Source organism: Candoia aspera, chromosome 1 (assembly GCF_035149785.1).
Source record: "Candoia aspera isolate rCanAsp1 chromosome 1, rCanAsp1.hap2, whole genome shotgun sequence".
Lineage (NCBI taxonomy): Eukaryota > Metazoa > Chordata > Lepidosauria > Squamata > Boidae > Candoia > Candoia aspera.
The window spans coordinates 119282523-119297654 of record NC_086153.1 but is presented as its reverse complement, the minus strand read 5'-3'; positions in this window follow the sequence as shown (position 1 = coordinate 119297654).

Genomic DNA, 15132 nt, shown 5'->3' with positions numbered 1-15132 from the left:
AGCGAGGAGAGGGGACCCACCGAACACCAGGGCCCCAAAGGACTTCCCCATCTTCGACAGGAACCCCGCAAAGCTGTCGTTTTTCATCACAAACGCCAGGGAGTTCATGGGGCGGCACGGACACTCCTTTAACTCCGAAGCGGACAAGATCGCAGCCGTGGTGATCAAGTTACAAGACAGGGCGGCGGACTGGTACGTCCAAATGTACGAGTCCAATTCCCCCGCCCTCTCTGACTTCCACGCCTTCATCACTGAGATGAAGCACTATTTTGAGGACCCGCTAGCCAAGGAGAGGGTTAAAAGCACGCTTCAAGCCCTCAAACAGGGCGCACGAACTGTCGCGGACTACGCCCTCGAATTTAAAGCCCTCGCAGGGAAGATTAACGACTGGTCCGAGACTACCCTGCTAGAGATGTTCAAAAGGGGCCTCAACCGCGAGGTACTCCAATGGGCACTCTACCGGGACGACCCGGAGACTCTGCAAGGCTGGATCTACCTAGCGGGGAGAGCGGAACACGCGCACCGCACTTTCTTAATGGCGACGACAGAGGACAAAACAAACACCAGCCCAAAGGTACCCGCGCCACACTTGGGGCCAGCCAGTCCCACGTATCAAAAGAAGAAGTTTACTTGCGGACCCTGCGCGAAGTGCGGAAAAATGGGGCACAAAACGGCAGATTGCTTCTCCAACCGAACACTAACTAGCGCTCCCAAACCCGCACCGAAAACGACGTTCAAACCAACTAACCCACCGCTGCCCCCCCACCGCTGAATGACCGGAGCCACAGCGACACTGGACGAAGAATGGGACGCTTACTTGGCGGGGGAGGACGCCGAAGTCCCAGACCGGCCGGCGGGAAACGCTCCCCGCCTGCCTTAAAACGCGCCGCGAGGCAGGTGGTGGGACAGGGGCACGAAACACATAGACAGAGCGACGAAAGCCCCGTAATAATGGGGTCAATCAGGCTTTCCGTCGGCAACAGAGCCACCACGGCCGTGGCGCTAGTGGACTCGGGGTGCTCCAAGAACCTGATCCACCCTGACATAGTCGCCAAGCTCGACCTGCCTTGCCTCCCCCTCCCCACGCCACTGGCTTTCCACCAGCTGGATGGCTCAACAGCGGGAGGGAAACCAGCCACGACGCAGACCGAGCCGGTCACCCTGCAAATGGGCACCCACACCGAGCGAACATCGTTTGTGGTAACCCACATAGGGCGGCCCATCGTAGTCTTAGGAATACCGTGGCTCGCGACCAACAACCCACGCATTAACTGGAAGACCCGCACCTTCCAATTTGATGACGGTGCGTACCGGGCGCCAGTTCCGGCGGGCAGGATCAACCCCACAGTGGGACGGGCAGAGGCGGCAGCCCAGGACAACACAGCAACCCCAGAAGACCTACCTGAGCAATATGCTGATTTCTCAGAGGTCTTCGGAGAAGAGGAGGCAGACCAACTACCCCCCCACCGCAAGACGGACTGTAGAATTGAGCTGCTTCCCGATGTCCCCTTACCCAGGCCGAAGATTTACTCGATGACCCCGAAGGAGATGACAACCCTCCGGGAGTTCATCGATAAAAACCTGGTAGGGGTTTCATAGAGCCGGCATGCTCACCGGTCGGAGCGCCCGTCTTATTCCGGGAGAAAAAAGACGGCACCCTACGGCTCTGCACCGACTACCGGGGCCTCAACGCGGCGTCCCTATCCAATAAATACCCCCTACCCCTCATGAAAGACATGCTCGCCCACCTGTCCACGGGTAGAGTATTCTCCAAGCTGGACCTTCGCGAGGTGTATTACCGGATCCGAATCAGGGAGGGGGACGAATGGAAAACCATGTTCAACTGCCCCCTAGGCGCCTTTCAGTACAAGGTGCTGCCATTCGGACTAGCAGGGGCCCCGGGAGTGTTCATGCAGCTCATCAATGAGGTACTGCATGAACACCTGTTCAAAGGAGTCCTAGTCTACATAGATGACGTCCTCATCTACACCCAGACGCACGAAGAACACGTAACCCTAGTCAGACAAGTCCTCGAGAAGCTAAGAAGGGCGAAACTCTATGCCAAACCCTCAAAGTGCGAATTCCATAAAGCACGCCTAGACTACCTGGGGTACCGAATCTCCGGGGAAGGCATAGAAATGGACCCCGCAAAAGTCGAGGCGGTGGTGAATTGGGAACGCCCACGTAACAGGCGCCAACTCCAAAGCTTCCTCGGCTTCGCGAATTTCTACAGGTCATTCGCACGGGGGTTCGCGGAAATAGCCCTCCCCCTAACAGACCTCCTCAAAACTAAAGGAGTTGGGGACACACGGCGAGCCAAGAACCCAGGGACAGTACTAAATTGGAGTCCCGCGTGTCAGACAGCGTTCAACAGGCTGAAAGCGCTGTTCACCACGGAGCCAATCCTCGCACATCCGGACCCAGAACGGCCGTTCGTGGTCCAAGCCGACGCCTCAGACTTCTCCCTGGGGGCCATACTGCTCCAAAAGGACCCTACAGGAATCCTGAAGCCATGCGCCTACCTGTCGAGGAAATTCTCGGAGACGGAAAGGTGCTGGCACGTATGGGAGAAGGAGGCGTTCGCGGTAAAATCGGGGCTAGAAACATGGAGGCATCTACTGGAAGGAGCCACCCAACCGTTCGAGGTCTGGACAGACCACCGGAACCTCGAGGCCCTCCGGACGCCCAGACGCCTCAGCCCGAAACAGGTCAGATGGGCCCAATTCTTCAGCCGCTTTAACTTTCAACTGAAGTTCATGCCGGGCAAAAAGAACTTCCTGGCTGACGCCCTCTCCCGACTGCCCCAAGATGAAGAGCCCGTCCCAGATATGATTGGGACGGTCCTATCCGCCTCTCAGCTGGGGATGGCTGTGACCACCCGGAGCGGCGCTCAGAAACAGCTCAACCCCACGTCGCAACCGACGGCAAGCCAACCAGCAACCAGACGGCGCCACCCGCGACTGCCAGGAGGAATACGCGCGGACCTCACCGCCGCCCTCAAAACCGACCCCTGGCTACTAGCAAACCCCGACAAGGTGACGATGGCACAGGACTTAGCATGGGGTGAAGGCAGAATATATGTCCCGGACTCGCAGCGCCAGGCGATCCTGCGCAGATCACACGACAGCAAACAAGCGGGACACTTCGGGTTTCTAAAGACCCTGCATCTAACATGACAACAATTCTGGTGGCCCGCGTTGAGACAGGACATGAGGGTCTACGTAGCATCCTGCCCGATATGCGCCATGGCCAAACGGGCAGCAGGTAAGCCCCCGGGACTCCTACAAATGGTGGCGGAGCCCTCCCGCCCATGGGAGGAAATCTCCATGGATTTTATAGTAGATCTACCACCCAGCCAGAAGAAAACAACCATTTGGGTGGTAAAAGACTACTTTTCGAAACAGGCCCACTTCATCCCCTGCTCATCGGTCCCGTCCGCCCAGCAACTGGCTAAACTCTTCCTTATACATGTGTACAGGTTACACGGATGTCCCGTATGCGTGGTGACCGACAGGGGCACACAATTCACCTCGAAATTCTGGCGGGCCTTCCTAAAACTGATTGGGACCCAACAAGCCCTATCCACGGCCTGGCATCCCCAGATGGACGGAGGCACAGAGATCCTCAATGCCACCCTAGAACAATTCATACGCTCATATACCAACTACCACCAAGACGATTGGGTCGACCTGCTTCCGTTCGCAGAAGTCGCATACAATAATGCCGTTCACACGAGCACAGGGAAAACCCTGTTCAAAGTAGTCTCCGGGCGCGAGTTCGTACCCATACCGGAGCTACCACAACCCCCGGGACCCCAAGTGGGTGCTAGTGACTGGGGACCGAAGATAGTGGAATCATGGCCAATAATCACGGCAGCGCTGAAGGAAGCACAGGAGGCCTACAAAGAACAGGCCGACAAGCACCGGCGCCAGCAACCGACATTCCAGGCAGGGGATATGGTCTACCTTTCCACCAAATTCATGAAATCACCTCAACCCTCGAAAAAACTGGGGCCTAAGTATATTGGGCCGCTTCGGGTAACACAGATAGTGAACCCAGTGGCAGTACGCCTGGACCTGCCGCACAATCTAAGGAGACTCCACCCGGTATTCCACAGCAGCCTCCTGAAACCAGCAACCACCTCCCGATGGCACCCAAGCATGCCTCTGCCCTCCCCAGTGATGATCGACGGCCAACAACATTTCGATGTAAAAGAAATACTCGATTCCCGCCGTCAACGGGGTACACTACACTACCTAGTGAAGTGGAAACACTTCCCCCACCCAGAATGGGTGGCGGCCCAACACGTCAAGGTGCCAGACCTGACCCGGGCATTCCACACGACGTACCCCGACAAACCAAAGGGGCGCCAAGCCGAACCGGCCCCTAGAACACTCTTCCCCCCTGGGACTCACCCTCCCCCCGCCGCCCCCGGGCCCACTGGGGAGAGAAGATTGGTCATAAGTGCATCACCAGGGGGCAAACACCCAGGATGCACACATCACAAAACGACGAACATCAACATAAACAAGCAACAAAACAAAAAGATAAGGATCCTACCTGGAGCTGAAAAGCACCCGACCAGCCACGCCTCCTCCTATGACGAACTGAGCACGAACAAGCAGGGTGTGGTCGAGGCATGCGCACTCCCAGGGTGTGGTCGAGGCATGCGCACTCGGAACACACCCAAAAGATGGACACGAGGTAGAGGGCGGAGCAAGGGGAGGGGCAAAAGCGCTCCGGCGGGGGGGGAAAATTTTTTTGACAGCTCTCCCGGGAAAAACCGGAATGCCGGGGGGGGGGCTACTATTCGAACGGGGGGCAGTATGTCATGAGCACCGTTGAGCTGAAGGCATCAGCACAACGGCACACATGACAATACCTAGGAAGCAGAGGAAGGGATTTAAAGATAAGCAAAGCACGCACAACAACAGACACAGACCCCGAGGAGAAGGGAATGACCCCGGCCGGATGAACCAGCCATTAGAACACAAAGGGGGAAGGAAGAACGACAAAGACAGGGCGGATCACGAGGCACACCTGAAGCTGTCAGCAGAACGCAACGGATATCGCCCAGCTGACAGCAATCACCGGCCGGAGAAAGAAAACGATCATGAGCGAAGCCCGGGGCACCAGCAGGGGCCCCGCGACCCCTCACCTACCGGCAAGGAAGCATGCAGGACTTGGGGGGATGACACAACCCAAGGTGGGGGGGGGGGCGCTGACCGGCGCGGGCTATTTAAACCCCGCACCGGCACGCTCCCTTCACTCTCAGCTTTTTCTAGCTATGCACTATGCTGAAATAAACCTGAACCTGCTCTTCCTTGAATCAGTGTCTGTGTTTTACTCAGTAGTAGGCAGCGCATGACATATGGGTTAGTACCAGAATGGCCTGAAGTTTTATTTTACAGGAGATGGGGATCCTTAAGGCAGTATTCATGTTTATTATTATTATTCATATATATATATATATATATATATATATATATATATATATATATGTGTGTGTGTGTGTGTGTGTGTGTGTGTGTGCGCGCGTGCATGCATGCATGCATGCATGCATGCTTAATTAGCTGGAAATTATTTATTTAGGACAAGTTACTATTGCATTTATTGAGACATATTTCAGTGCACTTTTGTATTCTAGGGAAACAGTGATACAAAAATATCTGCAGTCTGCTAAAACATTAGCTACATCAGGACATCACTATTAAAATGGTGCCCCAAAAATACAGAGAAAGAATCGTGTTCGTTCTCCAAAAAACAAACTGAGGTGGAGAATGTTGATCTCCACCAAGAAAATATTTTTCACCACAATAGAGAAGGGACTATTTTCTGCATTTAATCTCTTCCATTTCTGAGAGTGGAAAGATTCATAGCACTACCAGTAGAGAAGATTTAGCGTTAAGGCATTAAATGGGAGAAAGCAATTGTAGGCTGTTTAAAATAAGAGAATGAAAAGCAGCTTTACACTTAAACCTGGGAATAGACTGGAAACCAAGCCACAACATTTGAATTATATAACCTACAAGCTCCAGTTAACACTGTGACAGCTGCATTTTTCATGAATTGAAGTTTCCAAATAAACTTCACCTCAATATACGGTACATTATAATAATCTAATCTGGATATAATGAACCAAGAATAAACAAAACAAGGTCTGATTTTCTTGGAAAAGGCACAGCCACAACTAGTGTGTCATGTTCACTGTTTCAATGTGCACTGTACATCGTAACGTTTCACATGCCATGGCGCTGACGCGCATTTCTGTTTGGGAGGGAGCTGCTGGGAGACCTTGTGCCAAGCTCTGTATCTATGTTCATTTCAATGGAATGTGTTTGGGTTATGTGCTCGGCTCAAGGACTTTTCCCGCGGACCATCAGAAGCTGTTAGGAGCACCTGGGATTGTGAGCCTGGGAAGATTCTACGAGGGGAGGGACCTCGTTTGTACCGAGGGTTTTTTAGTTTGCATTTGGCACACTTTTTCCATTCTCAACTTTCTTTGTACTTGCATACTATTCTTAAATAAACCAGATTTTATTAAGCTCTTGCTTGTGAGTCTGAGAGTATTTTAGGATAGGCAACCATTACACAGTGATGCTGAAAGGTATTCTAGCTAATCTAAATTTCCAGGAATACAGCAAGGTCTTGATTGGTGCTGTTAACGAATCCCATGAAATGGTTACATTATTCAAATTGGCACTATTCAAAGTGGTATTTCTATGGATAATATGGTAATTGGTTCCAACTTGACAGGCAATGAAAAAATTTTAAACATAAATCTGTATATGTATATTAATGAAATATTAATAGGGTAAAAAGAATATACTTTAAATTTAAGTTTATGGTTAACAAAGTCACAGAGTAGTTATAGAAAGCAAAATAAAAACAAAAAAAATCTACCATAGATTCAGGTATTCCAACATCTCATCCTATTTTAGCCTTGCTATGACCATGTTTATGTCATTCAATTACATCAAATTTTTGCTCTGTTGTAATAATGAGCCTCTTCTTTTTTAAACTTTACTATTTTCCTCTGACAGAATCTTCATTTTCTCCATTTTGCACACACGAAGATTAGTGCTGTCTAAAACCCCAACCGCAACTGCTCATGTGCTAGCCTCAATTGCACACACACTAGCCTTGCAGTAACTGAATTTTGGGTTGCATTAAATGAAACCTGGTATCAATTTACAATTCACACTAAATAGAATATCGCATCATTCAAACTCACACTAACCTACCAGTACAGTTGGATCTAACTACATCCTCAAATCTGATTTGTAAGTGGAACACTGTAGAAAGGAAGCTGTAAATCTAGTCCAAATTGTGCTTCTCTTGATGGCTGAGCCTCTTTTGTCTCAGTAACAAAGCCAGTGATTACTGCTATCTTTACAGTTTAATGTGCAACCAGTGAATGAAAGTGATTGGATTCCTCCAGCTTTGTTCCCCCTTCCCACCACAAAATATTCTTAATTTGAGATGGGGTGGGGCTGCGAAGCGTGGATATGTGCCTGGAATGGGATGGTCAGCCATCTTCCAAGTCGCCTGAGTGTCAGGCATGGAGGTGCTCTGCACCTATGACCTAACAGCAGGGCTATTTCTGAAAATAGTCTAGTGCTCTTTAAGAAGACTGCTAGATTCATGTTCAGAAATAACCCTGTTGACAGGTCATGGGCTCATAGGAGGGGATGTGAGGCACATCAGGGCTGCTCTGTTCTACTTTCCTTAATGTTCTCTTTTTGTCCCAGTGATGTGTCAGTTGGGCTATTCCCGAATGTATCTGCCATTCTTTTGAAAGAGTTCTTGGGCCATGGTCAAAGTTAGCTATCAGACTGGACTTGGAACAATCAGAGGCAAACAAGACTCCAGGAACTTCTGGTAAATAGATTTCATTGTAGAAAAGCTAGGAAGCTATTATGAAAGAATTCCAGCAACTGCTGAGTATTAAATGGGTTACCCCTTCGAGGTAGTCCAGACAGGAAACTAAAACCACGAGTACTAATACTACTTTCATTGTAAGGTTAAAGTAACAGAATCTTGCAAGTCCCCCCTCCCTTTACTTTCCAAAGAACTAGGGAAGGTCTCTTCTGAGCTTTCTCCAGCCCCATTTCTGCTGTGAGCTGAGATATCTCTTCTCTGATCATTGCCCTGGCAGCAGCTGTTCTTCCTGTTTCCCAAGGTTATTCTCACAGCTCATTACATGACCTCCCCCGTCAGCCTCAGTGCCCCCTCCTGAGTTCACAGAGGAATTCCAGTGTGGGCTATGAGAATGAAGCACAGCAGTGTTGCTCCCTTCTTTTGCCAGTAACTTCTCAAGATCACATGAAATGTCCTGCACCTAATCTGTATCTGGAGAGGTGACTTCCTCCCCGCTTCTTCGTCTCCCTGATCAGAAAGCCGTTGCCATCCCATCATCCACATCCCACCCCCAACCCTGCATCCTTGATGTGGATGGAGCTGAGACATTTTCACTGCCCTCTACTTGCACTCTAGTTTGCCCTGTGGCTCCCTCCACCCTACAGAAAAATGTCTCTTGCTCATTTTGGGCTGCCCAGGTTTCTTGCAATGGCAGCCGTTCTTGAGGACAGAGTTTGTCAGGATATCGGTCTTGAAATTGGCACACCGACTGCAGAGCTTGCATGTCCATTGCTGCCTTCCATGATCTCTCTGACTCTGGGTAGCCCTTCCAGGGGATCATCTGTTCTAAATGTTTCTCTCTATGTCTAAAGTCTAGTACCACCTTAACTTCATTCTCTTCTTCCCTGTTTAAACACTCTTGGTTCCCCACCACCATTGGCAAAACCACGTTTTCAGGGCCTTATAAAAAATCAGCAGGGTTGGAGCTGTTATGATCTCCAGGAGGATGGTGTTCTACAGGGTGGGAACCATGACAGAAAAGGCTGTCTTCCTGGGCCCCACCAGATGACACTAGCTGACAGGATCCGTAACATGCCTCTCCTGTCAGTCCTGATGGGATGGGTAGCTACAACACTGTGAAAGGCAGCTGATGGATTTGGAGAAGGCTGAATGGCTCCCATTCTGCAGAGGCTGCAAGCAAATTTTACTTACATTCAGGCAGCCCACAATCTCTAGCATGTTGTTTAAAATGAGGTCCTTTCTCCATCTTTTTTCAATATTTCCAGTTCTATGCCATATATGGCTTTATAGGTCATTACCAGCATCTTGAATTGAACCCAGAAGCATGCTAGCAACCAATGCTGCCCATGGAGCAGAGGTTTAATGTGTGTCAATTGAGGGGTACACATAACTGATCACGCAGCCACATTTTGCACGAGCTGAAGCTTCCAAATACTCTTCAAGGGCAGGCCCATGTGGAGCACATTGCAGTAATCTATATCCCTATTTCTGATTCTTAAATATTGGCAGGTATATGCAATGACAGGAGTGTTAAAATAGGCAAGATGCAATTGTGGCACCACTTTCCAAGCCCTGCCCCTTTTAACTATTTTTAATCCAGCTAACATATGGAGTTTATTTAGTGTATTATAAAACTGTTGAAAACATTAAAAGGGAACATCCCTCCTGCAAAAGATTAGTAAATAGATCAGAAGAGATAAAAGAACAAATCCATGGAAAAGCTACTATCAAATTTAACGCAAGTGATTTAAAATAAAAGATTACCTATGCAAATACCTGGGAGAAGATGAATGATGGTGTAGGCACTCTAGGGTTAGCATTTCGCAAGTGCAGCCCCACAACTAAGAACCTGGTCTTCCTTGTAGCCACCTACATAATTTTACTTGATGGGGACACATAGAGTAAAGCCTCCAAGGAATGAGAAAGAATTCTTGAGCTGGAATGTATATGGGAGAAAATGTCCCTTAAGAAATTCTTTCTCTAGGTTGTTCACAACTTTAAAGATCAATATCAAAACATAAGCCCTTTGAAGTTCAGTGGGATTTACTCCTACATTAAATGTAAGAATGCACCTTAAATATCCGTAATAGTAAATATCCATAAATATTATGATTATTGAATAAAAAGATCCTGTCAAAATTAAAACTAATATTTGTTTATATGGGGTTTCCTCTTCCCCTCATGGCTTCGCTTTTCTTTATAAAGTCACAGCTGTGATACTTATACCCTGATGTGGATCACACATGTGCCTGTCTATTCAGAAGTAAATACTATTGCCCAGATGTTTTGGACAAAAACTTCCACCATCTCTGAGTATTGGCCCTGCTGACCGGGGGTATGAAATAATCTAAAGGTCCAGTGGAGCCAGGCTTTCCATCCATTTAGAACAGTGTTTCTCAACCTTGGCAACTTGAAGATGTGGGGACTTCAACTCCCAGAATTCCCCAGCCAATCATGCTGGCTGGAGAATTCTGGGAGTTGAAGTCCCCACATCTTCAAGTTGCCAAGGTTGAGAAACACTGATTTAGGATTAAGCTTAATCTTAAACAGTGTGATCAGGCTGCACTTTTATCAACACTGTCCTGTGATTGACCCACACTTTCAATTAATGCCAGGAAGAAAGGCTTCTTGAACAAGCCAGCTCTTCCTTTGTGGTTTCCTAAGTGATGCACCCCTTGCTTACTAAGTGCAAACCACAAAAGAACAAGCTCCCCACTTTGACCTTAATACGTTAATTGCTTACAGCTTTCACCTCCAGCATGGCTTGTGCCTCCCCACTAAGGGCTTAACAAGGTGAACAGTCTGTGCTAATATGTAACCTTCCTTGTGGATTCCCCACTGTTTGACTGTATGCCCTTCTCTTCTTCTTTGCAAAATCTAATAACATAAACCATGTAACTGTTGGAAGTTCTGACAAATCCAGCATGCCTCATTAGTATATGGATGGTTGCTTTAGGATGCAAACTCTGTGCTATTGAGGCAGCTGTTTGTTGCCACTCCCACTTCCTCTCTCTCCCTCTTCCTCCTCCTTCCACCTACTGAGGAGGCAGCAAGCATGCTTCTCTCCTCTGTCTCCATCTTGGGCCTAAAGCCATGTGCCTAGCCCTTTCTTCCATGCAGATCTTAGCAGCTGTAGGGCTAAGAGATCACTAAGTATAGTTAAAGAACAGAGGAAACAAGAAGCATCATTTTTCACCAGAGATGGATGTAACAGAACCAAGAATAAAAGTCAGTAAGACTCTTACTTTACTTTTAAACCTGCTATGTCTAAGCGTGTGATTCTTTATGCTTGGGAGCGCTGAGTGTATAAGATCAATAACCTGTGTTTCTCTGACATGCTTATTGAAGCTACTTAAGATGATATTTTTCTGTGTGCAGCTTCCTCCGCTGTGTTAAGCTGTGCTCCATTCTGTGGTTCTAGCAAACCGCTAATGGCTTCAGTAACCTCCTTCCGATTAACCTTTCCCAGACTGGCTTGAGCATTCCAGTGGGTGGGGGAGAGAGTCTGGGGATATAAGATCTACCCATAAAAGCAACCCCTTTGGGAGCCCTGGGCCGTGGCAAACTTTTCTTGCTGCTGTTTTTGCTCACTGCCACTGATGGGGGAAGGATCTCTCTAACATAAATACCTGGACTTAATTAATACATCTATATTAATTTTAATCATCCTGGCATCTTCTGTCGATCATTCATTCCTTGGTTTCTGACCCATGGTTGCTTTAGCCAGCAGTAAACATTTATTGCATAAGAGACCATATTGAATTTAATGTTCTGAATAGATTGTGTAGTTTCCCCATTCATCTCTTATAGGACTTGCACAATATTTTGTACTACTTCAGGATTCAGTTCTGAATGATCCAGGATGATTTTCACAATGTTGTCTGTTTTGGGGAGTTGAGTACATTTATTTCCTATTCTATTCTGGATGACTGAAAATTGCAGCAAGAGCAGCAATAAACTAATCTCCTCTTATGGTTAATGTTTTCCAGTTGGTAGGAATTATTTTGTCTCCTAGCTCTTTGGCCAAGATGAATATGGCCTTTCCACACAGAGATTTGGGTTCCTGCGGCTTCTATGGTCTTTCCTGTATGCATTATTTAGAATTTATTTTCCTTCACCTTCATCCCCCATATCAGCATGCAGCTATGACCGCAGCTGTTTGGAAAAGAGAATTGGTGACATACTATCTCACCATCACAAATCACAGAGGCTCTTTAATGCAAAAATTAGTAGTGTTATTAGATGGAAGCTGGGAGATAAGGAGAAAACGTTTCACACAGAATGCATTTGTTTACTCTTTTTTGCAATCAACTTTCTCCTGAATAGCTTCTCCATATAACAATCCCCTACCCTATTTTTTTGGCAAGTCACAAATGTAGACAGATTCATGTATTTAGAATGAAAAACATGGATAGAAGTATGCTAACAATTTTATTTTTTATATTTTCATCAGTGATAAAACTCAGGAGATGCTTCAATTGGTTGTCTGGGCTCAAATGTTTAGCAGCATAGGCCTGGTTAATAATTGAACGGGAGAGCTCCAGGAACTGTTAGAGCTTAGGCTACATACGAAGTAAAAAAAAAAAAAATCCCAGGAGGCCATGACGATCCACTTTTGTATCGCTGCCAAGAAAACCGCATGGACATGTTCTGGAAGTCATCAGAAGGCAAGCTCCAGCGGAAGGAAGTAGTAATAACTAAGGAAATAGAGCACACCTCAGATGTTCTTTATAACTCTTGGGTTGCTGTGTTGTAAGGAAAGAAAGGAACCGAGCTCCGATTGGCTCATGATGTTCCTGTGAGCGCCAGACTCGAAAATATAGGTATGACAATACTCAGTTCATGTTGTTGCTGCGTACAATAAAAATGATCAAGGCTCGGCTACATGCCAGCTTGTACGGCAGAAATGGCTTTAATCTTCGAACTCCAGCGTAGACGGGTGTGCTTTTGGAAAAGAAGGAAGCCAGGTTGCTGAACTTTTGAATTCTCCTCAGTATAAAGCCAGTCGAAGAGCTTCTTTGAATCACAAGATGTTAATTACGACCAACCTTTACGTTCAGTGCATTTCCTTCTCGTAATTCCACGTTCTCCATTCCCTTTGTATTTTCCAATCTCATGTGCCTATCGGTATACATGAGGAGATGGGGAGGGGACGGAAGCCTCCACTCTTCCATGAGAACAACCTTGCGGCGCGCGCGCTGCGCCAAACTAAATGAGAACAACCTTGAGGCGCGCGCTGTGCCAACGGCATTACGTTGCGTTGAACGGAACGCAGCCTCCAAGCACTAGGATTGGCTGAGCTTGAGCGTACTGCCCTCCGCGCGCCTGAGGCTTCACTGACGACTGATTCGCCCCCCGCCGCCGCCTAAAGCTCTCTTTCAAACAATGGGAATCCGCTGCCATCCTCTTTTCCGGGTGTCTATGGTCAGGAGCGGCTCGGCCGCTTGCCAATCAAACAACAATCCAATCAGAAGCCGCTTACGCCTCTTCGCAATTGAGTTAGCCAATCGCCTGCGAGTTGCCTGCTGGTGACGAGATTCAAACGCGGGGAAGCAGCACCTCCACTCCATCCCTTCAGGTGACGAGGACTGTTAATTACAGGAACGTGGTGAGTCCTTCAGCGATGGTTCTTTCCTTCGGGCCTCGGCGAATTTTTGCTCCGTTAGTTAACAGGCCTCCTCCGACGCAAGCGATGCTCTGATGCCCGTCGCGCTTCTGGCTTGCAGGCCTCTTCGCGGCCCCTTCGTCGGCCAGGCCTTCCCCTCCAGCTCTCCCAGTTGGGGGCGTTTTCGCGCGCCTCTGCCCCTGTTTTCTTGCTTTTCCCTCCCCTTCTGCATTCCTGTCCCCCGCGGTTTATTCATTTCTCCTTCCTCGGCAACCTGCCTTGCCTCCCGACTCTTGGCTGTGACGGAAGGCCGGCCGTCCCTACCCGCCGCCTTGGTCCCGCTGAGCTGAGCAGCGGGAGGGGAAAGGGGCGAGAATCCTCGTTCCCAAATCGGCGCCACGAGAAGGGGTCTGTCACCCCCTTTACAGACAAGGCCAGAGTAAAACATTTAAAAGGGTCAGGGAGCCAGAGTGAGGCGTGACATGCATCCGCGCAGACGTCCAGTTTCGGAGAAAAGTGCTCCTGATCTGTTCCACGGGTTTCTGTAGGTTGTGTGGCCTTGGACATACAGAAGTTTCCCTCTTCGCCATAGCTGGTCTATATTCGGTTGTGCCAGGGGTTCTCTACTTTGGGGCACTGCAACCCCCATCCCTTTACCAACAAATCTGTATGACTACCCCCACCCTGAACAAAACCAAGGATTTCACCGAGGCTAGGTAAAAAATAAGCAAGCTATCCACTCTTGGGAACCAAATTTAAGTTAAGTATTAGATAAAACAACGGTAGAACCCTCTTATTTTCCAAAACAACGTCCTTCAGTTGGAAGCAAACAGGAAAATAGCCAAATTCAAATCTATATTACTCAAGGGGAAGGCTTACTCTGAACAACCCCTCAGATCAAGGCACCACCTTTCTCAGCCCGGACCCATTCTCAACCAGGATTGATATTTGCTTCCCACAGCAGCAACTGCTGAAAAACTCAACTCTGCTACCAGTCCCTCCAGGCAGAGTGGGAGCAAACATCCAACAGTGATCCAACCTGGGGCTGACACATCATTGATGCCTACAGGTGAGTCCTTGGGAAGGAAGCAAATGCTTCCAGTTCTGCCTGCTAATTGTTGCCTTGTCCAAACCAATTACTAGATAAAGAACATATTAGCCCAAGTTGTCTGATGTGTGTGTTTTTGCATTCTCTATTCTTCTCATTCTGCCATTCAGAACTGAATAAAAATAAGGGCTGTTGCCTTATTAAGCAGTACATTATCAATTAAATTTATATCAATTATATTTTTGTGCAATTAAAACAATATTTCTGAAAGAAAAGTAATTTTATTCATGACTATTATCTGCCTCAGTTAATGGAATTTTGATAGGCAGGAGCAGTCTATTTTGCAGAACAGTATTAGCAGCAGATCTAAGCCAGTCCCAGTTTTTTTTGTTGCTGTTGTTGTTATTCTCTATTTAGCTTTTGCTCTTTCCTGTCAAAATCATGCTATCCTGCCATCACAAAGTACTCCTCATTGCTTAGCTCTTTCACATCAACCATTCACCCAGTTTTCTTTTGATCCATCCTAAGTGCCCCAATCTAAATGCCCCCCCTTATTTTTCTGGGAGGGTGAAAAGAGAATGTGCTTTCCCCAACTGGT